General features: G+C 41.3%; 1 protein-coding gene across 5 annotated transcripts in view; it reads left to right on the top strand.

Annotated features, from left to right (window-relative positions):
• TNC (tenascin C) overlaps positions 1 to 27988 on the top strand; it is a 106555-nt gene that overhangs the window by 20170 nt on the left and 58397 nt on the right. Inside the window, exon 1 of one of the 5 annotated variants that reach the window (XM_026113847.2) lies at positions 11809 to 12102. The exons of 1 other annotated variant lie outside the window; for it this stretch is intronic. The gene's annotated coding sequence lies outside the window, so the exon portion shown is untranslated. Of the gene's footprint in view, positions 1 to 11808; positions 12103 to 27988 lie in introns of those variants that run through there. 3 more of the 5 variants (XM_026113849.2, XM_026113850.2, XM_026113851.2) reach the window with 3 other exon arrangements.

Genomic DNA, 27988 nt, shown 5'->3' with positions numbered 1-27988 from the left:
GCTTAACTTCTCCAGCTACCTCATGGGATACTTTGAGTGCAAAGGAAGTTATTTGGCAGCTTGTTTCAGCAGACAATATTGCTGTTGTTGCCAAATGCTTTCCTTCTGACTTGCTAGTTCCTTGTCTTGGGGTGGGCGGAGCGGGGGGGGATCACCCGCAGCTAATTAGAAACAGGTATCGTCTGCAGGTAGCATTGCCAGACAGAAGCCCTTCTGCGTCTTACAGAGTCCACGCAATCCAGTGTCTGAACAAGCCTCATGGGGAAAGAGATGAATTTTTCACACCTGTTTCTCCAAATTTAATAATAATAAAAAATTCCATGCAAGCTCAGGGAAGGCAACATTCCAGTAACATTTTGCTTTTACTGACTGAAATTTCCCGTAAGATGGGCCTCTGGCTATAGAGTGGAAAATCTGTCCTCACTCACTTCCCCCCCTCAGCCCTGGAGCGGACGTATGGAGTCGTTGCTTTTTTCCAGTCTTGCCAGGGCTGCAGCAGTAGCTCTGAGCTTGTTAGTCCCGGGTGCCCTGAAGTCAGAGTCATGAGTCTCCTGTCGCAGTAGGCGATGGGGGTTGGTAGTTTGTTCCAGGGGACGTTCCTAAACCCTGCGTCACTTCATTACGCAGCAAATTGGGAACAGAGACTAGCAATGTAGACAGAGAGGCGGGGGGGGGGGGGGGGGGGAAGAAAAAGAGAAGTCATGATGCTATCAAAGAAATATGTGTAAAGTCCTTAAGTGCTTTTCTCCTTTGGCCAAAGGCCAAGTTGGAACCCAAGATGCTTGATGCATTGGATTCTGAGTTTCCCACCACACTTCATTTTTAATTTTATTTTCTTTGACGATGGGTAATGAGACACACAATGTTTCTGTGCGGCTGTTACTGTGTTGAGGTGGTGGAAAACTACAGCAGGAGCATGTGGGCTGAATTCAGCTATAGTTGACTGGAATTCGTGACATGGGGTATCTTGTTGGCTTTACCAAATGGAATCACCTAAGTGTAATGAGCAATCTTGGACATGATCATCTTGGGATGCTAAAGCACTGGCTGTTACATGAGTACTTCTAATCCTCATCACATAATAGCATGTAAAAAGCTTTTAAAGAGGAAATAAAATATTGGAATTGGATACGTACATTGGTTCTGCATCCTCTCTCTGTTCTCTGGGCATCAGTTTTTAGAAACCATTCTTATGGGAGGCACTGACTTTGCCGAACTACATGTGATTTAATCAAGTAACTGTGGAAATAACTGTAACACTTCATAATGCAGATGCCTGCCCTAAAAATTGCTTTAGATCTGAGAAAGTTACCTGCACTCTAACAAAATGTGGGCTGTTTTGGAGAGAACAGAGATCTACAGCAGGAACTCTTCTTCCCTCTTGGTTAGACCATTGTCTTAGTTGTTTGTGCATTCCTCAGTATAGGCAACGACTGCCGTTTGTCTGGAATAACTGACAAACTGAATTTACCCCTGCAACAAGTGACAAGAATTTTCCTTTCTGTCTTGGTTGTTTTGAAAACATAATGTTATTAACACTTTAAATTGATGCTGCAAGTCCAGAGAAGGAAACTTTTCAGTTTTTTTGTCAATTGAATTTGTGCATTCAATTAATTTCAATCCTGTAAATGAAGTTTTGGAGGAATGCTTGCACAGCACTGTCGTATAACTTGCACTCCAGAAATGTGGGGATAAAAGAAATGTATTCAGAATAAAAGCAGCATGCATGATTCCTATTGTGGCATGTCACATAGATTGCAAGCAACCTTATTTCAACAGTAATTTGGCTTGTTCTGTTGTAGAAGGTTTGCCTTCCTTACTAGCTTTCAAAGAGAGGCAATCTTAAATCTGAGCTAAGAAGGACCATTCTGAGCAAGGAAAAAGGTTTAAGCTAAATTTGTTCTTCAGCTGTTAATGTTAAGAGAGCCCAAACTTGCAAAGAGATGAAGGGGTTGGATTTTGTGGAACGTGCAAAAGGATATAAGTGTTAGCCAGTTCTGTACCACCCTCTGTCTTCCTCTAGCATATATTCTTATTGCTGTGTTATCTAATGTGCCCCAGTCTCAGGCTCGGGGGGACACTGCTGCCTATGTGAAGAACGGGGGGGATAAGAAGGGGTTGGTGCTCGGAGTTCAATTACCAACTGTTGTAATTTAGTGTGTTAAATTGATGACCGTTAGATGCTTATGACAAACTCTCACTCTCTTTCATTCCTTGGTTCAAAATTATTGTTAAGCCTGGTTCTCTAGAGATGTAAAAGCAAAGAAAGAACTGAGCTAACCTATTCAAAGAAGTCTGGGATTACAGCTGTCTTTAATGAAACCTGAGTTAGCTATAGAGAATGTAAGTAAGTTAAATCCCATCTGCTTTGAGGTTTCCCTTTGGTCCCAGAAGAAGCTAAACGCAGGATATGAGGAGAGGTGTATGGGCTCTTACCGGAAATGCTGGAAGAAAGGCAAGGAAAAATGTCTCCCTGTGCTCTTTTGGTCCGCTTTTATGATGTGACCTCACTGCAAGCAACTTAACGCAGTGACATGGTGCAGCGTGTTGCACGAGGAGGGAGCAGAAGGAGCTTGTCTTCCCCCACACCACCATGCCCATGGGAGGAGAGCGCTGCCCAGCCACCGCCGGGTCTCCCTCCTCCATCGGTTTCCTGTGGCTGGATCATGCTCCCATCTCCATGTGGCTGGGCGCACGCTGGAGATGAACGGCTTTCTGAGCACTCCTGTGAGCGACGTGGGCTTAATCGCACAGTGTGAGGTTGCTTGCCAGCCTTTGACAGCCTGGATGTGACATCCCAGCTGGTCAGGGGGCAATGCTGAGAAAAAAACAGGAGAGGGAGTCGCTAATTAGCACTTTTTGTTAAAAATCAACAAGGCAGGAAGGAGCGGGGGACTCAAGTTGCAAATTTTCTCATCTCTGCTTTCCCTTGATCCTATTTCTTGTTACATTATCAATAACCAATGCAACAATGCAGCAAGCATAGCTGTAAAAACCTCTTTATTTAAGCCTGCGTTATGTTTCAAGGATACGCGTGTATTGTACCTACGGGACCCCTTCCCCTCCGCTCCCAGGATATTAACCTTGAACCTGAGGTTCAACATCTGAATTTGCTGCTGCTTTGAAACTGAATATACTGGTACCAATTCTCACACTAAAACACTTGGCTGCTCTGTACAAAGGCTGTGCAGCCCCACTGTATGGCTTGTCTCTCAACTGTTTCCGTGAACCTTTCACCTCTGCAACTGATTGTAGGAGAGAAGAATTGCAAAGAAAACAATCGATTCTCCATCAGCCAGATTCTTGACTTTCTATAGTGACTTCATCTGCCACTCATCCTCAAAAACTAGACAGATAAGCTAAAAATTTTGCTAATTTATGAGGCTGATTTATTATTTTAAAACACACTTTAGGATATGCTTTGAATACTAGAGATATGTGTCTAAGACCAGCATTATAAAGGGAATTTTTAGTCTACTTCGGACTAGAAATTTTCACAACCTTTTCAAATCCTTGCTTTTTATTTAACTGAGCCTAAGCTGTAAATTTGGAATAGTCTGAAAGGTACTGCTGGTTAGATTATTTCTGTGAGTGCTTCTGCCTTTTTCTTACATTTACTGCAATAGTAGCTGCATTTCTAAAAATGTTGACAGCGGGTGAAGAGTGGAAAAAATGATTATTTTTATTCATTAATAGAGTTACTGTGTGGTGTTTTTATTCTCTTTATATTACATATATTCTCTTTTTTATGTTACATAGATGTTCATCTGTCTTTTAATGTAGAGGTTAGTTTAAAACAGAAGGCAAAATTATCAAATAGTGTGAAAATATATGCACATCTGTTGAAGTAGTGAAATATTTCTGTGGATGGGTACTGAACTTTGCAAGACTCTTTAGCTTTCCTAGACCCCTTAATGGGATGTTTCTTATCTCTTTAAGCACAGCTTGAGATTTCTAGTGTTTGGACAGAGCCATTCTCCAAGCCTGTCATTGCTTTTGACTCAAAGAACAGGCAGACGGGTCTATTGCTCTCTTATTGGGGTGCTTTCAATTAATTTTGTTCCTCTCTTTTTTGTCAGTGGATCAGGACTGTCCTCATTGTAGACGATCAGTTTTTGAGACAGACACTGTGTGTCTGCCTGCCATCGCGTACAAGGGAAGCTTATATTCAAGTGGGTCTTCTACAGATGCTGTTGATTGAATATTGATTGAAGAGCCTATCATAAACAGTAATTTGTCCATGTCCTTGCTTGCCTTCAGTCACAGGAATTCCACAGTAATGAGATGGATGGTACGATGGTTAGACAGTAGCTTTTACTTAATTTCCAGAGGGGGTGTGATTCAAGATCCTTCTGTCACGTTTCTCTACACTCTTTCCTGTGTCAGGGTTCGTTTCAGCATTAAGACAGCAATGATGATGAGCTCTCTACTTTCAAGGCTGGGCACAGTTACCTTGACAGCCAAGTGTGTATTATCTCTTAGCAAAAAAATAGTCACTGCAGAGTGGCTGTCCTACCCACCAGCTTTAATCCCATGGATCAAAATGCTTATAAAGTTTCTCTTCTGTTTCATCTTTCTGCATGTATATGCTTCATATGGGTTTTCTGTTAAACAGCCATCGGTTAACCAGGCCAAGTACAGCTTTAAGATTAATTGACAGCATTCCCTGAAGCATGAGTGACTAAACTGAGTTGTAATCTTTTTCCCTTAGTAGGAAAGAATTTTTCAATCCTGTTTTCCCCAGAAAAGAGGCCTTCATCCTAAGCTAGGAGTTAGAACCAGGATGTTGTGTATTTCAATATGGATAGCCAGAAAGCATCAAATTTGTTGCATAGGCTTCTGGCTGGATGTCAGAAAGCCATGCTGCAATCTTTGATTTCTCATTCTGGCACTGACATCATGGTTAATTTTGGGGCAGTTTTCCCCACAAAAAGTACTATTCTCTTTTGCAGAACTCACTTTGCTAGTCTGTGTTGGTTGCAGTATAGCTCATTCTGCCCTAGGGAAAGACTATATTAACTTTAAAAGGTCCCATCTCATTCTTTTTCTGTGCAAGTGCTCTGACGTTTTTGGATGAAAGACGTAGTTGAGGCTAAATGTTTCTCTTCATTTTAACTTGTGAAACCATTTCTCTGTTGTCTTTGAGTTAAAGCACAGCATGGCTTGCACTAATGACAGTCACTTAAGGATGCATTTAACTACCATAAGTACTTCTTGTTGAATCTTCATTCTCCTCTCTCCTGAAAAAGTGCTTTTTATGTTTAATAAGAGCAAATCAAGAGATGTCCATGGCGCAGGGGTATATTTCTGCAGAAGTGTTGTCCCATGCTCACGTAAGGTGAGTGGTCCATCTGTGGTAATCAGTTGGCATCTATCTTAGTGCCTGAAGGTATTTTCTATGTGCAGCATTTCTGTACTTAGGGAAGTGCTTCTTTCAGGCACTTCACTGCAGAACCCTTCAGGGCCATCACTTAGTCCAGGAGAACGTCAAAGGTCATGGAGCGTCTAAGGCTCTTTTGCTGGGGGGAAGTACAGAATAGTGTAACGAGAGCATTTCTGACAAGCGCCATCAAATTCCTATCCAGAATAGAAATGTATTCTTGTTAAACAAACCATACTTGACATACTGAGGTACAGATCAGTGGAACATTACTATCACACTCTGGAGAGCTACATTTTTCAAGTACCACATGTATTAGATCTCCTCATCTCTTATTAGATCTCCTCATCTCTATCTAAGGGAGTGCTCATGATCCCTGGCACCAATCCTGTGGCTGATGTAGACTCTCTGCCTCCCAACGCAAACCCCTTGTGATGATAGTTGGGTGAAAGTGCATCACAGTTTCTAACAAAGGATACAGGAGTTTGGGCACGTATACATGTGCTGTATGGCTGTCCTCCCCTCAGTCTTTTATTAGAATTAGGAATCCTTTTCATCATTGCTTTAGGGCATATAATGACTATCATATTTGAACATCTTTCAGATAGAATGGATATGCACTACAGACTTCACTTTGCTGCTATTCTTACTTATAGCGTCACTGGAGAAACTTCCTGTTCAGCAAGACAGTTAAGCATATGTTTAACACGATTAGCTGTAATATTGGCATCATAGGCTTAAACACATGATTATAAGAGAGTGTACTAAAGTATTTAGGGATGGATAGAAGCATGTGCTTAAGTATTTTCATGAACTCAAGCACTAGAGGATACAAATTGGCATGGTACAGTAAAAAACCTTTACTGGCAATCAGTTGTGAAAGTTTGCCTCTGTCATCTATGGCTTAACTAATCGTAAGTAATGCTAACATGCTGATAAAAGCTTTATTCCATCCCACATAGTAAACTTATTTTTCACCCTCAGTGCTGAACAGCTTGGCATGTTCTTCCTCGTCTCTCTCTTGCTATTTTGACACATAGCGAAAGCCATATTTTGTCTCAAACTTCTAATAAAGCCTATCGCAAATATGATAAGTGCCGAAGATATGTAGATCAGGGGCTACTCTGTGTCAGAGTCTGGCACCAGCAGTTTCGATGGAAAATATTTATGCACTGGCACAGTTGTTATTCTTGGTTCGCTCATTATTTTTTGCAGTGAAGCTTTGATTTTTTTGAGAGAATTTTGCATAGTGCTATCTATATTCTTTCTAAACATTTCAGATACCACTGACAGCAAATTCTTGTCTAGATTGTTCTAGCAGTGTGTTGCTATGCATTTAGTTTGGTTTTATAGAACAGGGAAAAAGAGCATGATCAAAGATCGTTCAGAGTATGGCAGACGTTGCATTAGCACCCATGTCACCTGGCTCTACTCTTGTGTATCCCTCAGCAAGCACATAGCTTTTCACTACTGTGGGAAGAGAATTTGAAATAACTTTGAGAAAACATTGATGTTTTCTCAATTACCTCCTCTTTCAGATTCGATTTGCCATCTTTTCAAGGCATATAAATGCTGCCAAGACATACACAGCTCTTAAAAGAAGAGTTAAGGAAAGACTAAACAAACATCAGTCACAGTCAGCTTCCTGTGTACAAGCAGTGCGCAAGCCCGATAGGTCTGCTTTCAAGCAGCTGCTTTGTATTTCTTCATTTAGGGGATAAACTTGGGAAATATCTTGAGGATAATAATAAATCCAAATAATAGGGGAAATTTGCTTTTCGTCTCTGGAGATCATCTTTGAAAAATCCCCAAATTTTTAAGTATGTTTTGTAATTTCAGTGATTAGTATGGTCTTTGATCTTTAATATTTCATTGGACATTATGGGGCCTCAGCTTTACTGCCTTTACATGTGCAGTTCATTCTGCTGAAGCTCTCAATACTGCAGTTCTGGGAAGTGATTGCAAACTTGCACTTTCAGATACTGCATTCATCTACGTTGGTCAGGCTTCCCCAGGGTTAGGTATGAGCTTCTGCATTCTCTGATATCAAGATACTAGATGCTTTTATGCCTTTCAACATGGGCCGCAATTACCAGAATCAATCCATCCTCAAACCAAACTCTTCTTCAACATGTTTGAACATGGTTTTATCAGTGTTCATAACACTTGGGAAAGGGAGTTCTGTGTGTATCTATATAAATTGATGTTCTCACATAAATATAATCACTGGACAAGTAGCCATGCTGGAAGGTTTGCCATGCTTGTAAGCTCTTACTAGATTTGGGAATCATCAAAGCAGGGAAGAAAAAATATTACTGAAGGGGCAACAAGAATAGCAAGCTACAAAAAAACATATTTAAAACAATTATTCAGATATTTTCTGGAAAATAAGTTGAACTGTTGTCTTGTAGAGCAGTGCTGAGTGATTTTAAATAACAAATGCATTCATAAAACCGAGAAGTTCTGTTTGCACATGATTCCCAAGCAGGTAGCAGTGAATTCACTGAAAAAATGGTTTGTTACAAATTAGTAGGAAATCAATTGAGAAGCAGCAGATAAGATGGTAGCCCAAGAGCAAGTGTGCTAAAATACCCCTCAATGTGAAGTAGAGCTAACCTGCATTTGGCTACAGTCATGAAGGAATCAAGGCAATGCAGATGTAAAGACAAAAGCACTGTGGATTTGATTTTTGCACCAGGGAAATCTTGTGAATATTGGCTCAAAAAGATAGACAATGTAAGGGAAGAGTATTCAGTGAGCAAGGATCAAAATGTCTCTAGAAAATTACTTGTCCTCTAAACATCAGTGGTAAGAATGGAGCACAGAAAGGATCTTTTAAGATCAAGTCTCCATTAAGGATCAACCCTGTGATATTTTAGTCTCTCCTTAAACCGTTATTTTTCTGTCTTTCTCTTAACATTAAATATGGTCAGCTATCTTCAGTTTTGTTGTGGCTAAGTTGGTACAATACCATTTCTCAAGCTGTCTATCCTGAATCTACCTGGATTTTCTCCACGCTGCAGTCTCTACACTACTGGGTGGTGCTTTTGAGCACTGTCCTATTCTAATATGAGTTTTCTACGAGAAATGCACTTTTTTTTTTTTTTTTTTTTTTTTAAATAGACACAGGCACTAAATACTTCCCTGGGTCCTAAAATTGTTCAAATCAAGAGTCTGATTCCCTGCACAAAAGCACAGTCATCTGGCCATTTATGTTTCATGAGTTATGTTCCAGGGGTTTGCTGTGTTCCCATCTGCATGTTACTGATATCTGCTGCACCATGTGCCTGGCTAAAGACCTCTCCGGCTACAGTAGTGATATGTTAATTCCCATTGTGTTCACAGTTCCTCACTTTCAGGACAGTTTTCACACTGTCAAACATTCTGCTACAAAGTAGATTATTTTGAGGCCTTGGTGAACCAATAGAGGTATTAAATTGGAAGCAAGTCCAATTACCTGTGTTGCAACAATTTTGTCTTAAGGTAATGATGAGCATGTTTTGTGCAGTTTTTTTTTGTGCAGTATTTTCCAGAATAATGAATTGAGGTGTGTCTCATCCTTTCATGAATATCAATATATTCTTAGATTTGTCTATCCACTATGGTTTTCCCTAAAAACTTGAATTTCATCTCCAATATGATCTCGTAAGTGCAGCCTCTGAAGTTCAGTATTCCTTTGCTTTCTCCCTCCTCCTTTCATTGAAAAAAAACAATTGCTATCCACATTTATCTAATGACAGAGGATGCCACAGAGCACAGAAATAAGCTTTAGGCCCGCTTGTTAGCAATCACAACTTAGAGGTATCTTTCTGATTTAAAAAGATTTTCCTGTTCTTTCATGTTATCTTTTGCTTCTGAGTCAGGGTATCATTCAATGTTTGCAGCAGAGTATGATTAAGGATGGGTGAGCCGGAAAAGATAAAACAAGAACAGGCCTGAACTCTTACCTGAAACTTCTCTCATATGGCATGTTGTTTGAAGTCAGAAGATGAGTGGGTAGAGAAAGACTGGAGAAAAAATTGTTTTAAATTTTGATTAAACAACTAGCAGCAGAAAAGCTGATATTAACAAGTGCTAAAAAAAAAAAAAAACCTACAATTTGCTTTCCAGTTTACATACAAGTTTTAACCATCTTGCTTAGTCTTATGGACATGGATGATGAAATAGTGTATGTTTTTCAAATGTATGTCAATTGACTCCAGAAGTAAGAGACAGCAAATGGCCCCTTGTATGGGCAACTGCCTTTTCCGAGTCCCTGCCAGGTTTTATTGGACAAATTGTGTAACATCTCACAGTTTTTGGCCTTTAGTATAAGTTCTAATTAGCACTCCCTATTACATAGTCCTATGAAAGTCAATGTCAGCTGGCACCAGGGTCCTTCTGAGTATCTTATGAAAAGAATGTTACACAAAAATTAGAGAATTACTGGGGGCTGTATATGCTGAGCCTGTTGCCCTGCAGATTGGTGGAGATGTCAGGAACAAGACTTACTGTGGAGAAATTAGCAGTCAAAGAGGACCTGAGGCTTTTGTTTGGAATTAACCAATTCTGACCGTATCTCCAGTACCATCTCCAGCTTCTTCTATTAGGGCATGACTGGTTTGAAATAGCTTGTCAAAAAATCAGAATAGAAATTGGAAATAAGTATTTATTAAAGGCTGAGAGAGAGAGAGCTCTATTTTTAGTGAAACTTTCCATCTCGGTGGTTTTTGACCAATTGTGTAACTGGTTGAAGGAACAGGATCTGTTTTTTGCAAAAATTATTTTTAAAAACTTCTAAAAACATTCTTTTTTTGGGGGGGGGGGGGGGGGAAGTGGGGAGGTATTTTTTTCATCAGTATCTATTTAGAAGTGACCAGAATTTGTGCCGCCTGCTGAGGATGGTGACCCAGCATGAGCTCAGCCATAATATTAGACACCAGAGGATACACAGAGGAAATCAATGTTATGTCTGAAAGCCACAGAAAAGCAGGTTTAGGCAGATTTATGGTTTTATGGTCTACAAAAACAATGATTCTAAAACAATGATTTAGAACTTCAGGGTCAGGAATTCTTCTGTCCTTTCCTAAACGTGTAGGATTGACTAAATCTCTCTGGTACTGCTGTGCCTGTAAAGCAGCAAAGAAGTAAAATCCTGATATGCCAGAGCATGAGGCAAGTCCATGAAGCCTAGGAAAAGCCAGCTGAGAGGAGATGCATTCAGAAAGGAAAAAAAGATTGGAAGGACCTGGCAACAACGTCTAATTCTTGTAAGCATCCTCATCCTGCTCCAGAGGAAAGTCCCTTTGCTTTCTCATGGACCTGTTCCATAGCCTATTGAAAGCAGTTTGTGTCATTTTCATTGTCTTCAGAAGCATTTTTATGCTTCCTAAATTGTCAAACAGAAGAGCAGCTTTGTCCTTCACTCAAGAAGATAGACCTGAATGTTTGGGGATTAACACCCCCCGCCCCGACACATGCAAACAAAAAAAATACCCCAAGTGGGATGGGATGTAGAGGATCGGGAAGCAGATTTGTAGTGTCAGGTGGGAGGAAAATCAGTGTTAATGAGAATCCTTCGTCTGTGATCTTTACTCTTTGCCACAAGCCTGAGGTTCAAGGGCAGTTGGAGATAACAATTGCCCATGAAATAGTCCCCAGTGAGTAGTCTGTGTGTTACTGATAGCTCTAGGATGGGAAACAGAGAGAATGCAATGACTAAAAAACCAGAAGCCTCACAAACGGGGATGGATTATCTTTTCTCACACTCACATGCACACACGTGCACACACCCCAGCCACATAATTGCTTTTTATCAGATCTGTGAAGAAAGGGAAGCCCTCCTGTGTTCTTCTCTCTGGGCTTTTCTGTCTTCTTTACATTGAGTCTGGCTAGGACTCTGCTCACTAGGCTTTTGCTTGCTTTCTCCTCTCTTCTCCCTAGAGCTGTTGAGCAAGCAGAAGCAGTGCACGGAGATCACGAACTTGAAGTTACGTGAGTTTGCCAGACCCTCAGCTTGTGTAAATCGGAATTTTTCTGACGGCTTCAAAGGAGTGTGGTCTATTTACATTAGCTGGCCGTCTGACCCAATACGTCCTCTAGATGTTTCTGAAATTGAAATCCTACTTGCAAGTCTGCTGATTTTATTTAATTTCGTTACTCTTTTGTAATGTTAAAATAATGGGGATGAGGGGATTAAAGCTTCTGATAATGTACTTCGCTGATGCTGTAAGGAAAATATTCTGCTTTCTGAGTCATTTGCCCTGAGCTGACTTTCTTTTTTAATGGTTCAGGGGTTTCCTTCTTTAGCCATAAATTGCATGCAAATTCTTTTTTTGTATGTGTGTCTGTCTGTGACTGCGTGTGTGAGTGTGTGTGTGTCTTTCAGAAGCTAAGCCAAAGAGAGAGGCTGTTCCTTTAAAGCAAAACTGAAAAAAATGCCTTCAGGCATCCTATTACAGTGGAATGAGCCAAGGATCAGGATTTGCAGCTCAGCTATATAAACCCAGCAGAATCTGGCTGATCTGACCAGTTTGCCTTACTGTCAAACATTTCTGTCTTTCACACACATACACACACACACACACACACACACACACACACACACAATATCAGGCAACACAACTTTTCTGAGTTTTGACAGGACAGCAACAAAGTCGGAAGCCCGATAGCTGACTTTAACATCATATTTATTTCATGGAGGCTGCTCACAGCGGGATCTAATCTCTGTCAGAGCCTGCAAGGTAAGTCTGCTTCCTTCCTGAATTAAAAAATCAGGAGCTCTTCCACCCCCCAAGTTTGCAATAACACAGCATTCTGTCGTGACCTTCACAGCTATGACTTTATCGAGTCTGAATAGGCAGGGGTCTTGCTAGTGAATGTCTTTAAATTTGGGGCATGCCTGTCTGTAGTTTGTCTTTATCTAGTGTAAGAACACTGTAATGAATGTTTCAGTGGTATTAATTTGAACTAATGAATGAATGAAGGATGGGTTAGCTGGATGCTGGACATCTACAGAAATCTAGATAAAAACCTAACTGACAGGATGGCTGGAAAATCAGGAGCGTGTGGGATTCCCTCTTGGCTAGCCAAGTGACGCAAATATTTCCCCCATCTTCACCTCACATACCAGATTAAACCCTCTCCTTAAACCTTCCAAGTAACCTTCCTGTGCTATTGCATGCAATTTGAGGAGTCAGGACCTTTTTCTTTTTAGTTTGCTGCCTGCCTGCTTATTTGCACTGGAGGCTTTATCACCTTCCTCCCTACCCTCCAGGCTGCAGTTTCTTTCAGTGGTACAGTAACATCTGACTCTGCAGTGGGGAGCAAAAGACAAAGGAAGATTCAACTGGTATCTGATTACCAAGGACTTGAATGGGTGGGTTGTGAGCAGGGGGAGGGTGAATTTCTGCCCTCATCATGGAAAAACCGAGGCACTTGCTTTACAGTGCGTGTGTCTGCCTTATTCTTAACTACTTGCTTCCTTGTGCCCTGGGGTTTTCAGCATGACTCTCTCTGCGCTTACCAGTAAGGCTCAGGTTGATTTGAAGTGGAGAGGTTGACTGAGGGAAGGTCATAGCAGCTAGTTTCATTTAGGAATTTAACTTATCTACTCAAAACTTTGTGTTACATCACCTTTGCAGAGTTTTCCCTGCCTGAATAACTCTCTGGCCCCTGGGAGATAGTTTTTTGGCACTTATTCTAAACTTCTCAAACGCCTGTGTTGTACCATGCAGGAGGCTGTTATGTTCAGATTGACATGACCGTGACATGTCCTCTTGCACAGTGGAGACATCATTAAAGAAAGAAACACAATAAAAGTATTTATCCACTTCTCCCTTTTTTAAAAAAAAAAAAAAGTATAGAAATGAATGAGTGGCGTGCTAACCGTATGGACTGGGTAGAAGCCCTATTGTTGAACTCCTGGTTTTGTTTCTTTTTTTTCCAGTTCATTTTTAAAAATTATTATTAAATAATGGGAATTCATTTTACAAGCTTCCTGATTAGTGTTTATGCATTTTTATTATGTTGGGGTCCTGCATTTGTCTTTTAGAGCCGTGAAATCTTAAGGGTGCTGTAGTCTGTGAATGAACTAGACAGTGGGACTAGCCACACTGTTTTGAATTCTGGGAAGACTTGCAGAAATGGGTTATAAGCTTGTTTTCTTTTATTTTCTTCTTGCTGATAATGGGAACTGAGGAGCAAATGTTTGATCAGATGAACATGCTTAGCCAAAAGAAGGGAATCAGTCTGTCTGCAGTTGACCACCCTGGCAATGAATTTTGAAGGTACTTGAGGCGTTATCAGGGATTTGATAGCAAGTCCCCTTTGCAGCTGTTACACCTCTGCGTCATCCGCTCAGGAAGAGACCCACATCTGAACTGAGCAAGGAGGTTAGCAGCTGGAAAAGGGCAGAGTGAGGAGGGATGCTGTACGGGGGACTCCCTTCACACACTGTCACAGATGCTATCCTCAACAATTTACCACTCATTTGGCAGATTTTTTTGTTCTTTAATTTCATCCTCTGGCTCCTTTCATGCAAGAGAAAAGTCTTTCCAAGTTCCAGTCCTTAATGCTATAACTCCAGAATTACTTTATCAGTGCTTCCAAAGCTGTAGAAGAGCCAGTGAATCTGCTGAAAAACATACGGTCTCTAGAAGACCAGAATAGGTAGCAGGTTCTGTACTTCTCAGGACTGATTCTCTATTTTTCATCCTTTCCTTCCCAAAAACAAAGCAAAACTCAAGAGCATGCATTTGAAATAGTGATGTTGCTTTGGAGCCAGACCATTAGCTCTTTCATCCTTTCTGGTAACACCATGTGAAATAATAGACCCACTTGTAGAGCGTTCTGCTGTTTTTCTGGTACAACACAACAGTACATCTGTTCGCATAACTTTGTAGGGTGCGTTCAGAGGTATAAGTGGTGCTAGATGGCAATGCAGTGCACCGGATCATGTAATGGAGTTGTCTGGTGTAAATGGATGACCTTCATTGACAGATTTGTAAGGGAGAAATAGTGACCATTCAGTGAGCTGTTTTCATTAGTGAACCCTGATACCTATCTAAGTTGAACGTTACATTTAGAAATACAAGTAAATGCAGAGGGTGGTCTCTGCCATTTGTCAGCTGCACATTTAACTTATATGGTATACTGTAAAACATGAGAAATTAAGAATGGTTAAAAATTAATCTACAGTTTGAAATCTGTGACTTGATATATTCGACCTTGGACACATGCCATCACAGTGCTGCTAAGCCGAAGGGCCATTGACAGTTTTAAGGTCCAGCGTCTCGTAAAGCTCTAGCTTTAGAAATGCATGATTTATATTGCTAGAAAATTAGAGATCTCAGCTTTCCAATAATAAAACAGCTTTTGTTTTGAACTGTGGCAGGTTGAGCTATTGGGCTTTAAAACTGTGCTCTGATTTACCAGCTTGCACTTTCTCAGACTTAATTTCTGGTGTGATTTTTAGCAACTTTTCTCAAGGACTGATGGTTGTTATAAACTACAGAAAACATATTGTAAACTACTGTAAAATGTAGTACCTACAGGGGTATTTTAAAGCCGTTTTAAGGAAGTGGCTGACATAATATTGCAGAAGAAGCATCATTACCAAAGTAACAAGATGGGAAGTTAGCTAAGGGAGATAGTAATCAGAGTGATACAGTTCAATGGGCCAGTATTTTATCATCATCCAGGCTCAGAAATATGAGAAGCCAGTACAAGTAACTGTAGGAATGATAGCTTTTGGTTCTGGATAGAAAAAATAAAAATTTGAGCACAATAACTGAAAAGTAAGAGATTTGTACAGGTCAGTTTTGAGTTTATAAGATGTAATGTATTTGGTTAAACTGCTTTGATATCTACTGATGTCCTTGCTTTATGCAGGTTTTGGATAGGACTCTCTTAGAAGTTGATGATGTTATTACTACTGCTACAGCATTTCAGGGCCTCATTGTATTAGAAAAAATGAATAGACATAATAAGTGATGCTTTTCTCCACAAAGATCTTGCAATTGCTATTATTAGCAGTTCAAAAAAGTTCTTTGTGTGATGAAGACAAAAGAAAAAGGAAGAATGCAGTTCTTTGAGGAGTGAAAGTACCGGAGAGAAGGAAAATGAGCAACCCTGAGAGATGACATTGAGCTGTCTCAGTTTCCACTGAGCCCTGGGGTTTACACAAGTGAAACTTCCCCCAGTTCAGAGTGCTCGCTGTCCGCTCGTGCGTTTAACCCTCTGTCCCATCTGAGCTGAAGTTAAAAGCCTTCCACATGTGGGAGAAGTTAAAAACCGGGCATTTTTCCAGCTAGTGAAATCTCTCAATGTATGATGTAACTACACTGTGCAGAGTGGGCAGGCTGGGATGGGGGGTCCAAAAGGGATCTTGGTCCAGCAGAAAGTACTTGGGCATTGAAAGAAGGAATATAATATGGATTCCTCTGCTGAGCAATGTTGGGATTTACCTGATGTCCCTTTTTGATATTCATTAGTGGGGAAAATTCATTACAGTGTGCATGTAATAGAATGATGTATATGCCATTATAACTAGATATGGACTTAATGTAGTACTTTACTGTGTTTCTGTATGCATCCTCCCTCTCTCTCCTACATATTTCGTATCAAGTTGCCGACAAAACATAAAAGAAGCTATAGCTTCAGTTATCTACCTGGCACTGGTTCTAGTGACTTAAAAGGCTACTAGTAAATATATGAGGGTTGAGGTTATAGCCCATCATAAATGCAAGATTTTGCTATTCAGGCCATGGAATCAATGAAAATAGTCTTCCATATTGTTTTTGTTTGGCTTATGTGTAAGTCAATCTCCAAATATAAATTCATCCTGAGTTGATTTGGTTGCAAGAAATTCCCATCCTTAATTGTCTTGCCACTGTAGTTTCAATTAAACTAATGTAAGATGTTGCCAAGTTTTCAGAACTTTCAACTAGCGAGTCCCGGTGTACGAATAGCCTGCAGCATTTTGTATTCTTTGGGGAGCGGAGAACAACGTTGCCAAGTTTGCATTCAGTCATCCATCACATATTAGCCTACTGGAGGTCCATTCTTCCCTAGCAATAGGGGAGCTCTGCTTCCTACTTAGAAAGATTACTCACACAGAAAGCTCTTTCCCTGTAACCAGAACTGTGCAGGGAAGAGAAAGGAAGCTTTCTTCAATTCATATAAGTGCTCGGTTTCCAAACCCTTGACAAAAATGATATTGTTTCATGCTTAGAAAACATATTCCTTTTAGTAATTGAGTAGAAAGTACAGGGTGGTGGGACAGAAATCTTTTTAATACAGATTTTAAAAACAAATGCTTGAATCATGGGCATGACAAAGGTCTATTGTAGTAGTCTGTCTCTTCCCCATGCCAGGCTGTAGCTGTAGCATTGACTGTACATGTATAGATATCAGCCAGAATATTCAAAGGAGTCTGAAATTAGGTGCCTGGGGAAATTCCACTTTAGTGGTTCTGATTCAGCAAAGTACTTGAGCATTTGTCTGTGCTTTATCCCAACATGCACTAGAGCATTATAAGCCTATACACCTAGAATTACAAATGCTAATTTTCTTATGGAGGTAGGATATTAATGATATTAATCCTAAAAAAGCTTGACTCTTCAACATAGGCTTTTTTACACCAGCCTGGCAGCATAAAGCTAAAAGTGGATGTAAATGTCTTCATTTGAATATAAATGAAAATCAACCTAAAATTGTTTCCCTGTGTGCCCACCAGAACTGGCTAAACAGTTATTTCCACCATTAAGGAGCTCCTGCTGCAAATACATTAAAGAATTTTTTTTTCTTTTTTCCAAGAAAGGAGTTCTCTTTTCATTCCCAAGATATTAAAAGAAGTGGAAACAGGCAGATTTTGTCAAGCACATTTGGGCTTGCTTCAAGGGCAGGATGCAGAATTAGCAGGTGAGAGAGCCAAGTGTGAGGTGAACTCTGTTGTGACTGGGGTGTTAAGCCTCTTTGTGATGAGAAGTCTTTATTTGGATGGGAGAGATGCTTCAGTTTCAGTACATGGCGTTGTACGCTGCAGTGCAAAACCTTACTTAGTGGTTATCTTCCTTCTCGGGCTAGCATGATCTCATTTTGTCAGAAGTTAGTTTGCCAGGCTTTCAGAAGGAGCTCAGTGTCCACTTTGCTCTGGTTCTTTGTTTTGCCTGGTTCTTTTGGAAAATGGGCCCCTTTCGGGTACGCTGAATCCTCCTAAATAGCTTCTCTGTGCTCTGTGACAAAAGTCTATGCCAAGAAAGATATAAAGGTAGCCTGTGATGTAGGCAACCCCTTCCTCTTGGTGAGACAGCGTAATGCATATTTTTACTTTGCTTGTGGCGTGTACTTCCCTTCTGCATTGCTTGGATTACAGTAAATCAGGTTTGACTCAGAATGAATGCTGCACACTGTGGACTACGAGTCAAATGAGAACAGGATGCATATTAAGGGAAAGGTCTCAGATCATTCTTCTTATTGAAGTATTTTGGCAATGTAAATGGCTTCCAGGAAAAAATGCTGGCTTTTCCTATGCCAAGCCTCCTTATGAATGTCCTATCTATTTTTCCAGATTTGTGGCCAAGTGAAGTGTTTATAGGAGGATATACCATCTACAAGCCAGGGAATTTATATTTCCACTGCCAAGTGTTAATTAGGATGTAGACTCATACACTTCACAGGTTAGCAAGTCAGTCACAGTGACCCAGTACCAGAAGTGCCTCAGTTCCAGGTTTGATGGAAAGAATGCAAGACCTAGAGAGAGCCATTTGCAAACACACTAGATATTCTTTACACTTGTTACTCTTGGACCTTTATTTCACAGCTGTCCCTGTGCCTTAGTAGCAGTACGCTGGGATTTGACAGGGTCCCTGGCAGAAGCAAGGAAGTACAGTTTTCTACCAGCCAGCTGTCAGTGCTTTTCCATACTACCCCATCGTGGGAACTGGTGCCTAGGCTCTTGCAACTCAGGAAACTCAGTACAACTGCACCATCTGCATTTGCAAAAGCCCTGTGCTTTTGGGGTAGTAGTGCCATGACAGTGCTGAGGAAGATCAGTTTGGACAAAGTCCATTTCCTTTGATGTAGTTGGGATCCCTCCAGATATGGCTGTGAATACATAACCACGTTACTGAATGCGTTACTAACGGTCTCACTGGCACTGTTGAAACAGGTAAAGGCTCATCTGTAAGAAGAGAGAACTGACTCAAAATTAGTACAGCGCTTTCCAGGCTATGGTCTGATTCTCTTTTATACTAAGACTGATTTACATTGCTCCTAATGTATGCAGGAGCCCTTAAACTGTGTGTGTATGTATGTAGATAGATATTGCTGTCTGTAACTTGCACTTAAAGTAAAAAATACAAAACTCCTTGATATGCCCAATGTGACTGTTAAAAAAAAGGAGCCTTAGTGTAAATCACATTGAGGTGTAAGAGGTCTAATTTAAGCTGTTTCATGCAGAGAGAGCTTGTTCTGCTAGCATGAGCAATTGTTACTATTTCACTTTGATACAGGGAGTTAAATATGAACATTTGCTTAATTATGTGGTGCAGAAGTTTCTCTTTGCAGAGAATGCCTTGGGCTGGTCTGATGTGATCTGTGCTCGCACAAGTCGGGAGTACTGCTCATGGAGGTACCTGGGGGTAAGACCAGTTTGAGGGAAAGGAAACTGGAGTCCACTGAGCATTTTTCTGGCATAGAATTGTGTTTCATTGTCTGCACTATTGTTTACTTCATTTCAGCATGCATTTTGGAGGGGATGGTTCCTCCTGTGCAGACCTAAGAGACTGCCAGCCAAATTCTCGTGTGCCACAATTGCATTGATTTCAGTGGAGATCTGTTGTTGGATAATTGAGCTCCACATCCCTTCTTTTGTTCCACAGCTCAGATTGCTGTCAGCTGAGACTTTTGAGCAGACAGGTCTCAAGTAACTGTGCAAGGAGGTCAGAGTATTGCTGGTGGAGGTTTCTCAAATCTCTCATTAGTGTAATAGCGCTCAATTTGTTGATATTTGAAGCAACAGAGCAGATTTTTGTCTGAATTGAGTCACCGTTTTTACTAATTGCTTACTCAGAGCTGTGTATATGGCTATATTTTCCATTGCATTACATAATAAGTGCTTCTGCTTTACATCAGAGCACTGAGAAACATCCTCAGACTGGACTGTTTAGAAACAGTCTCCTCTCTTTTTCCAAGTGACTCATGCTCACTTTGCTTCATATTTTGTGAATCTGATCTGTATTTTATTTTGTCTTGCCTCCCTGTGGTTGGTTTCATGCTCTCTTCAAATCTCCATTATATGTTTCATTTTGCTAAGAGTTTGCTACCCTGTCCTAGGCTGCTGAAGATGCAAATTGCTGATATCATGACATCTGACAGAACTAGGCCAGGCAGATGTCTAGCCTGGAGGATATTACTGGAAGTCAGATTTCAAGGAACTCCTTCTACGCTCTTGCGAGTTAGAAAAAAGTGCACATTCCTGCACATTTAAAATGCTAGTACCAAGGACAGAGGAGCTCTAGCTGGGAGGAAAAGTAAACTAATAATTTGTTGAAAAGCAGAGGTTTGTTTTGGGGAGGGTTGCCCATGCACTCCCCCAGTTTCTTTTAAGAAGTCCAAAGTCTGCTGATGACAGGAGACGAGCAATAATATTTCTGATCCCCAAGAATAGTACAGGCTTATAACAGCCTTTTGAGACAATTCAGAGATGTCATTTGTGGTGCTCAAATAAGTATGTGGTTAAATCAAAGTAAAATTGCAAACTGCATGCAAATAACCACAGTGAATTCTGAAAGTCTCCTGCTGCTCAGTGACCGATATCATCTTACCAACTTGTACTTCTTAAACACTTTGTGTTATTCCAGGCCAATGCACACGTAGATTATTTGTGTTCCTCATTACTGTGCAGTCATTAAAACCTAACAATTACCCATCACTTGCCTCTCTACATGATCCTTCAGCTAAACTAACTTAAAATGTGGGAAAGTGTGATGCTGGGCTTATGGAATGGATTGCTGGCTAACCTCTTCTGCCTGACCTTCAAGAGCAATTTAAAAACACCTTCAGTAGAGATAGTCCACAATGCAATGTTGTCTCAGTGTGCTTAAGCTATTCTCTTGTATACTACGTGTATATTTGTTTAATATGTCAGTGACTCATGGTACTTATAAACACAAAGATGATTTGCTCCTACCTATTGTTATTAGTAGAAAAATTGACATATATCTCTGTTGTTGTGAATTTTGGTGACAAAGGAGACTGTAGAGGCTCCTAGCGTCAGCTTTGGCTGTTGGCTTGCTCTCAAACTCTTGCTCAGCCTGGTGACGTGGTACCATTCTGTGACACCCCCCCACACACACACTTTCCTTTTGGACTCTATAGTGAGCATTGGTATTAACTTCACCTCTACAGATTTCACTGTGGAGGCCAGGAGGCCTCAAAGTGAGGCATTGCTAAGCTCAGTCCTGCAAAATTCAGGTCACTTCTTTCTGTCTATGGGAAGAGGGTCAGTCTTGTATGGTCCAACTTGTTGGGCCAAATGTGGTCTTGCTAATGTTGGTATCAGTCCAGGGCAGCTGCTCTGAAGTGTAAATGAGGCAGAATTGTATGGATTCATTCTAGAGTCAGTTTTGGTATTGGAGCAGAGGAATTGAGAGTGGACCAGCATCACGTAGCCTGTGAGTGAAGGAATGGGAAGAGAATTCAGAAGTCCTGAGTGGCGGTTTTTACTGTCACGTCACAAAACCTTCTAGAACTCTGAAATGGGCACTGGAAAACCTCCGGGTGGTTTTGGAAGAGACACTATGGAGAAGGGTCTGGAAATGAAACAGAGCTTTGTATGCGGAATGAACATAACTTGCTGTGATTCATGCAAAAAAGCATACAAACCTCATAGTTTGAGACTGCATCAGCAAAGCCCTCAAAATAATTCAAAGCGAAGTCTTTGGTGTCTACCCAGAAAATAATGAGCTCCTGACAAAGTGTAACTTGGCAAAGAAACTTTCCAAAGACAAGTTTAGAAAACTGTAGATCTTTTCCAGCTCTGCGTACGTCTTTGCTATGAGGAGGGAAAAGCCAAGAGAGCAAGCAAATGCTTTTGCGATTAGTAAAGGCTTTATTAAAAGGTACAGTACATACTTAGGAGGCAACAGTGACTTCTGCTGCACGATTATGCACAGAAGTTACTTTGACTGTGAAAGGCTTTTTATATTGGAAAAAGCAGTAATTTAAGCTTCAGTTTCTGTGACAGCTCTGCGATGGATCTGATTCGATTCCACATTTAACAATCCAGAACACCACATGCGTCTTCAGAGAATCGGATAAAACTGACTTCTGTGCCGTAAATGCAAACGGGGGGTTTCACTGGGAAACAAAGCAAAAGGAAGGTGCAGACACATCCCTTCTGCTTTCCATGGAGCCATTCTGAGATGACCCATTTCCATCGTTCTGCTTCTGTTTTTAGAACAGAGACAGTTTTTCTGAATTCATTGCCTTTGTTGCTGTTCGCATTCCCAATGTGTCCTGCTGTTCCTAATCCATAGTTGTTGTCCAGGCTGTATCTGCCAGCGGCTCTTTTCTTCCAGCTCTGAAAGCTACAGTAAGAACAGAGATTACTTTGCAGATGGGAGAAAAAAAAAAAGGTATTTAGTAGATGCATACTCTTGTCTTTTTTTTTTTTCTCCTCTCAAGTTTGTAGCAAATTGCTCTTCTTGGCTGATTACTGTGCACCCCGCCAGGAGACTGAAAACAGCTCAAAAGCACCCTGCTGACCTGCTTGTTTTATTTCTCTTTTGTGAGTTCCCATTTCCAGAAACTGATGCTCAAGTGTCCGAGCTCTTAACAAAAAAACAAGCCCCGAGCACAGACTGAATTTCCTGTTAAGTTGTGCCTCTTAGTCAGTGGGAAGTAGATGGGAGATGAGTGGTCTTAGCTTATCCATAGTTGCCTCTTAATTTTGAGTTTCTATCTCTCAGTCTATATATAACACATTTGGATAATCTGCCCATAAAAGACCTGGCTTGTGTCTTTTGGCTTGTATAAAAATCCTTCTGTGGTTTCAGCTGGATGCAGTATTCTTCTTTACTTCCTGTCTGAAAGCATGAATCACTTCAGTTGTGTAGCAGCGTAAGATGTTGCTACACAATACTGGATACGTTTCGTCATGGAGGAGGATTGGGTGTACGTGTGTGTATGGCTGATTCCTGCACTGAGTTCATAAAATGTGTGGAGGCTGTTACAGAAGAAATGGCATTCTGTAGGTGTAAGATAATTAGTGGGACCCATGCATTTTGTTTTGGTTACAGTTTTTTCCTCAAATTCTGCTGCGTTTCTGTGTGGGTTTTGTTAACCTCACCATTTATTTCCATGGATTCATTTTATTCTGGTAATTGGTTTGGCTCATCCAATGTTTTGGCTTCAGATTAAGTCTTCAATTTGCTGCCGTTACCCTAGAATTTTAGGCAGTCATGTAGCTATCTGCATGTTCTCTGCACGTCTCTGGTCAGACTTTCTTCTTCAGTGCCAAAGACACTTCTCCATCTGTGACTCTTCTTCTCCCTTACATATTTTAGGGGAGCATACCACAGTTCTCTGCTCTTTGCTTATGTATTTTCTGGTATTTTTTTTAGCATTCTTCAGGAAAGTTTCTAACTATGGAAATGAAGATTTGAGGGCACCTTTCCCGTGAGGTCTTTGGAGTACTTAATCCACTGAGACATACATTCCCTCTGTGAGATTTTACAAATGGATAATCTCAAGACACACCAAATGATTTATAAAATAATTTCAGTGCAGGAAGCCTGAGTTTTGGTCCTCTGTTCCACCACTGGACCACACTCCTATTAATCCAAAGGTTGTGAGCACTTTCTGGAGTCTCTGCTGAGAGCAGACACTTCTATGGGGACTCAAACATCCAACCCTAATGAGCCAGCTCTCTTTAGCTTGGTTTCTCTCGTTATGGTTCAGAAGACTCCTGGATTGCAGACCCTTGGGTGGAAAGCCTTCATCTCAGCTACTGTTGAGACATAGCTTGTCCAGGCATGGGGAATCCATTCGATGTGAGCCCCGTGCGTTTCTCACTTTACAATGATATTGTAAGGCAGCAGCCTGTGCCTCACCATTGAACTATTAATTCTCCGATGACCATTTTCTTTGGCTGCCCTGTACACCCATTCATCTCAAGTTTCATTTGCATTTTAATTTTCACAGCGGTGGGCGGCAGACTCCTTCGTACATCCATCTGACACTCTTCATTTGCTAGATCCGTAACCGAGAGTAGAGAGAAGAGGCCGTAATCAGAGCGTCCCAGACCAGGGCTCTGCTGTAGAGCGGAGGTGAGCAGCACGCTCCCTTCCCTGCCATCCCCTTCCCTGTGTCCCAGCAGGTCAAATCCAGATTATACTTGCTGCTTTCCTCTTGCTGCCTGTGTAGCAGAAACCAAATCACACTAACGTACCAGCCACTGTTGTAAATGTCAGCTAAATTATATTTAAAAAAGCAGTTTACTCCAAATGAACATTTGTTTGGCATTTTCAGCTCCAAGTTCAAACAGAGTTTCACATCTCTACATCATTCAGGGGATAGCCCCTAATTTGTGAAAAAGAAAAAAGAAAAAAGTGTACATTTTATAGCAGCACTTTAATTTCCTGGGCTTTGCAACTAAGCCAGAAAGGAAACAATATAAACCATGTGAGACATTACTTCAGTCAGCCCAGTACAGTTCACATTATTCCATCGAATTCAGTCAGCAGCATCATTTTTACATGATCTAAGAATCTTTTCCTAATTTTACCTCAAAAAAATCCATTAAAAAACCTGTATTTTAAAAACAACTAATGCAGAGATCTATTTTTAGTTGCTGTGAGTCACTGGAGCACCATGGGTCATATTCACCAGCTGGTCTAACTTGCTTTGTGGGAAAAGAGAAAGTGCTGTCAAGTGATACACCAAGAGAATACAATCAAATTATAAAATTGAGAAATCTGAGTACTTTTCCCCTCTACTTCACCCCTCATGTTCCTTTCTCTTCTTTTTACCAGTCTTTCAAGGTGTTTGCTTCATGTCTTGAAATGAAGATGGTTTCCTGCCAAACATGCAGGGTGGTGGTGGGGAGTGTTATTTATCAGCAGTTAGGACAGTTTATGGTAAAATAAGCAGAACTTGCCTTGCAAACATAAAAATTGCTCCCCCAAAATTGGTAAGAAACCAGAACATATCCAGACAATGAGACAGCTATCGATAGAAAGCTGTTTGGCTCTTTTACCACTGTTTTTGAAGTATTTGGGACCTGAAAATTCAGTTTGGAGTCTAACGGTATTTTGAAGTGCACTGATGTATCTTCTCTTTGGGTGCTTGTCTGTATTTTTAGGGGGGTTAAATGATCATAAGGCTCATTCTGTCTCCTCCTGTCCTGGGATAAAGGAGAGGGTGAGCAGTGTAGTTTTGCTTTGCTAGGGCTTTTCATTTAGTAATTGAAGTCCAGACTGCTCTGTGTTTTATTAGAAGAAGTTCCTGGTTTCAAGGAAGGTTTCCTCAGGAAGGTTTCTCAGGGCGAGGATGGAATTTCTTGTTGAGAAGCAGAAGCCCTGAAATGCTGCTGACTATGTTTTTATTTTCTTCTCGCTGAGTTTTTAGAACCAAATGAAAAATGCAACTTTCAATGGCAAAATAAATGTTGTGAAAACCTTTTCAACCAGTCGTACCTGTTACTTTCGTCTTATCTCAGACATAGCTGTTTTCTAGAGCTGTTTTTACCGAGCCAGCCTTTATTTGGCTGCTTGATTGCTCAGATATCCAATAGAGATGACAGGAAAACACTATATGAAATAATCCAGCATGTGAGGAAGTGAGTTATGGTCTTCTTTCTAATAGAGTGGACCAATGATGCCACCAAATAACTGACATGGAATGATACCATTCTGTTAAGTGTGGGTATTTAACAGCAGATATCTTGCAGTTCACTGATGTCTTTGAGTGCTTACAAGTAAATCACTGCAAAACAACTCAAGCTTGGCTGTTCTTAGGCTTCACGAGCTAAGCAGATCTAGATGCGAGTTCTGCAAGGGAAATTGAGGGATTGCAGGAAGAGCTGCTGCTGATTTAGTTGTAATTCACTCTTCCCCACTTACTCAGAACTGAGCTGGTGTTCCTGACACAGAATAAAAGGGGGACTACAAAAGTTGTCTGAGCTGCAGGCCAATATAGTCTCATCCAAGGGTTGAATCTTTCTTCAAGTTGAATTACAACAGAGGCAAATTTTAGTTTACCTCCCCCACGGCTGAAGGAAAAGCCCAGTGTTTTCATAAGGATTTCACTACTGCAGAAGGTAGACTGTCATTCCAGCAGTGAGTGGCGTAGGCTGGCTTCGGGGAGGCTTGTGCAATTTGGATAGTGCACTGTGGTTCTTTGAGGTGCGATATGCCATGTAAATGTGTATCGCTATTATCTGCAACAGGGTTGGGTACTGTAGAAAACTTGAAATTAGATTAAGATCATTGTTATAGCATCTGAGAACAATGAGTCCCTTTCTTATGCCCCTTTCCTGACTTACACCTCTCTTCTTTTCCTGTTGGATAAAATGAAAAGGAAAAAGAAAAAAAAATTATTCTCTTTTCAATTCTGCCTGAGACTGTTTTTAAAGACCCTGCTTTTGTGAGCTTAATCAGGTGCTTGATAACAGAAAAAGCGTTGCTAACTAACGCGAGGTACAAAGAAACCCCTTCAGAGGGACACATGACCTCATCGACCGGATTACTCTATCACATGAATTCAGACTCCATCGCACACCCAAAATAAATGTTAGGCTCTGTCTGCAGCGAGGTGCTTTATTTGCCTCTCTTTGGCAGGGCATATGCTTTGCGAATGTCTTCCTCGGTCTCTGGGATTAAACACGTATGGAAATTCAACACAAGAGGCAGATTTTCCTGGTCACAAATAGCCTGCCGTGCCCTCGAAAGCTTTTGGCCAGACTGTGCCTTTGGGCCGTTGCCTTCCGGGAAGCTGTGAGCTCGGGCAGGGCTTTGCAGATGCAGAGCAAGTCTGGTTTTTGCTCAAGCTCCTGTTGTGCGTCTTGGTTTCGTCGGGTGCTCAGAGCCTCAGCAGCCAGGAGCGGTGCTCTGGAGACGCTTGCAGGGTCGCACACAGCCGTCCCGAGACTGTTTGCCAGGAGACAGCACATATCCCTCCCAAGCAGGTAAGAAGCAACACCATCGTATTGTGTTGATGCTCTCAAGGTTCCCAGCCCTGCTGTCTGCCAACACTGATATCCTTAGCTTTTTACAGGCACTTTCCAGGAAGCCTGTGCCTGTTCTCTAACCAGGTGTTCAGCAATCCCAGCCTGGGTGCAAAGCTATAGCTGGTACTTGCCCCTATGAATGACGAGGAGGACAGTGCAGCCTCCCACCCTGGCACGAGTGTGCTGGCTGAGGTATAGCAGCAGAGACCTGATGGTCTCTGAGGAAAGGCAAGAAAGGCTTCTGCAGATGTTGAAGGGAAATTAACTGAAATGGCAACATCCTGCCAAGTCACAAGCTAAAGGCATATTTAGTGTACGCCACATTATACATAGCCAGGAGCCCAGGAGTATGCTGGAAACAACACAGCTGCAGCTCAGACTGAGACGTATCATTTATTTGTTTCAAATTATGCACAAGTAACAATACATTGCATGAGAAATTAAACACTGAGTTACGAACATGAAACAAATAATTCTGCGTTATGGTTCTACGTCACTCAGCAATTATCTTTATTCGTTTCAAACTCAGATAATTGTCTTAATTCCAGTGGAATCAGAAGTGAGTTACTAGGAGCTTTCCTATTCCTGTGTTTAGCATGGGTATCTTCCTGAGTCTGGTTGGCTACATATAACTATTATGTAATGCCACGTTGGATGCTTCTTATATAAACATTGGATGCAAAATGACTGTGTTTAAACAGCCATAAGGCTCTGGCAGTTCAGGAGAAGCTTGGGTTCTGTAGATGTGCTTCCCTTAGGGCCTGATCCAGTACATGTGAATCTTTGATGGTTCTCCATAACACTTGTCATACCTGTTGGTGGGGTAAGAGATGTTGCAGATGGGGGCTTGGGCCATCACTGCACCCTCTCCACCATATTCCACTGCTTGGAGAAGGAGCATTCCCAGGTTGTCTCCAATACTCAGTTTGGGCTGTGCTTAGGAGCTGTCTCTCCTTCTTCACGAGTTTAAGCAGGTGAGGTTTAACTTATTACCCCAAACAAGCTCGTGGAAGGAGCAAACCAGGTAGGTAGTGCAGGGGCTGTGCTGATATCCTGACATGGAGTGGTCTGAGCTCTTCTCCCATTTGTTACCGGTTGCTGTAAGTGTGGGTTAGCCATGTACTGCCTGGCCTACCCCACTCTCCAGAAAACACCTCCCAGCAGCCAGGAGATGGGTGCTGGTGGGTGCTTTCCTCTGGAAGGCTGGTTCTGCAGCAGTCCTGGTGGGGCTAATGGTGCTTAGGAAGGATACCTTCAGCAATGGAGGAAACTTACTCCTCTCAAGTCTAATTTTTGGGATGTGATAGGTGTAGAATACACTCAGAATAGAAGTCTCCTTATAGTAACACAGAGCGTTGCCATGAGGCTAATCTTCTTTTAATAATGTTAAACACGAG

Source organism: Dromaius novaehollandiae, chromosome 20 (genome assembly GCF_036370855.1).
Source record: "Dromaius novaehollandiae isolate bDroNov1 chromosome 20, bDroNov1.hap1, whole genome shotgun sequence".
Classification (NCBI taxonomy): domain Eukaryota; kingdom Metazoa; phylum Chordata; class Aves; order Casuariiformes; family Dromaiidae; genus Dromaius; species Dromaius novaehollandiae.
The sequence above is the reverse complement of the archived record's forward strand: the minus strand, read 5'-3'. Positions and strand labels throughout refer to the sequence as shown.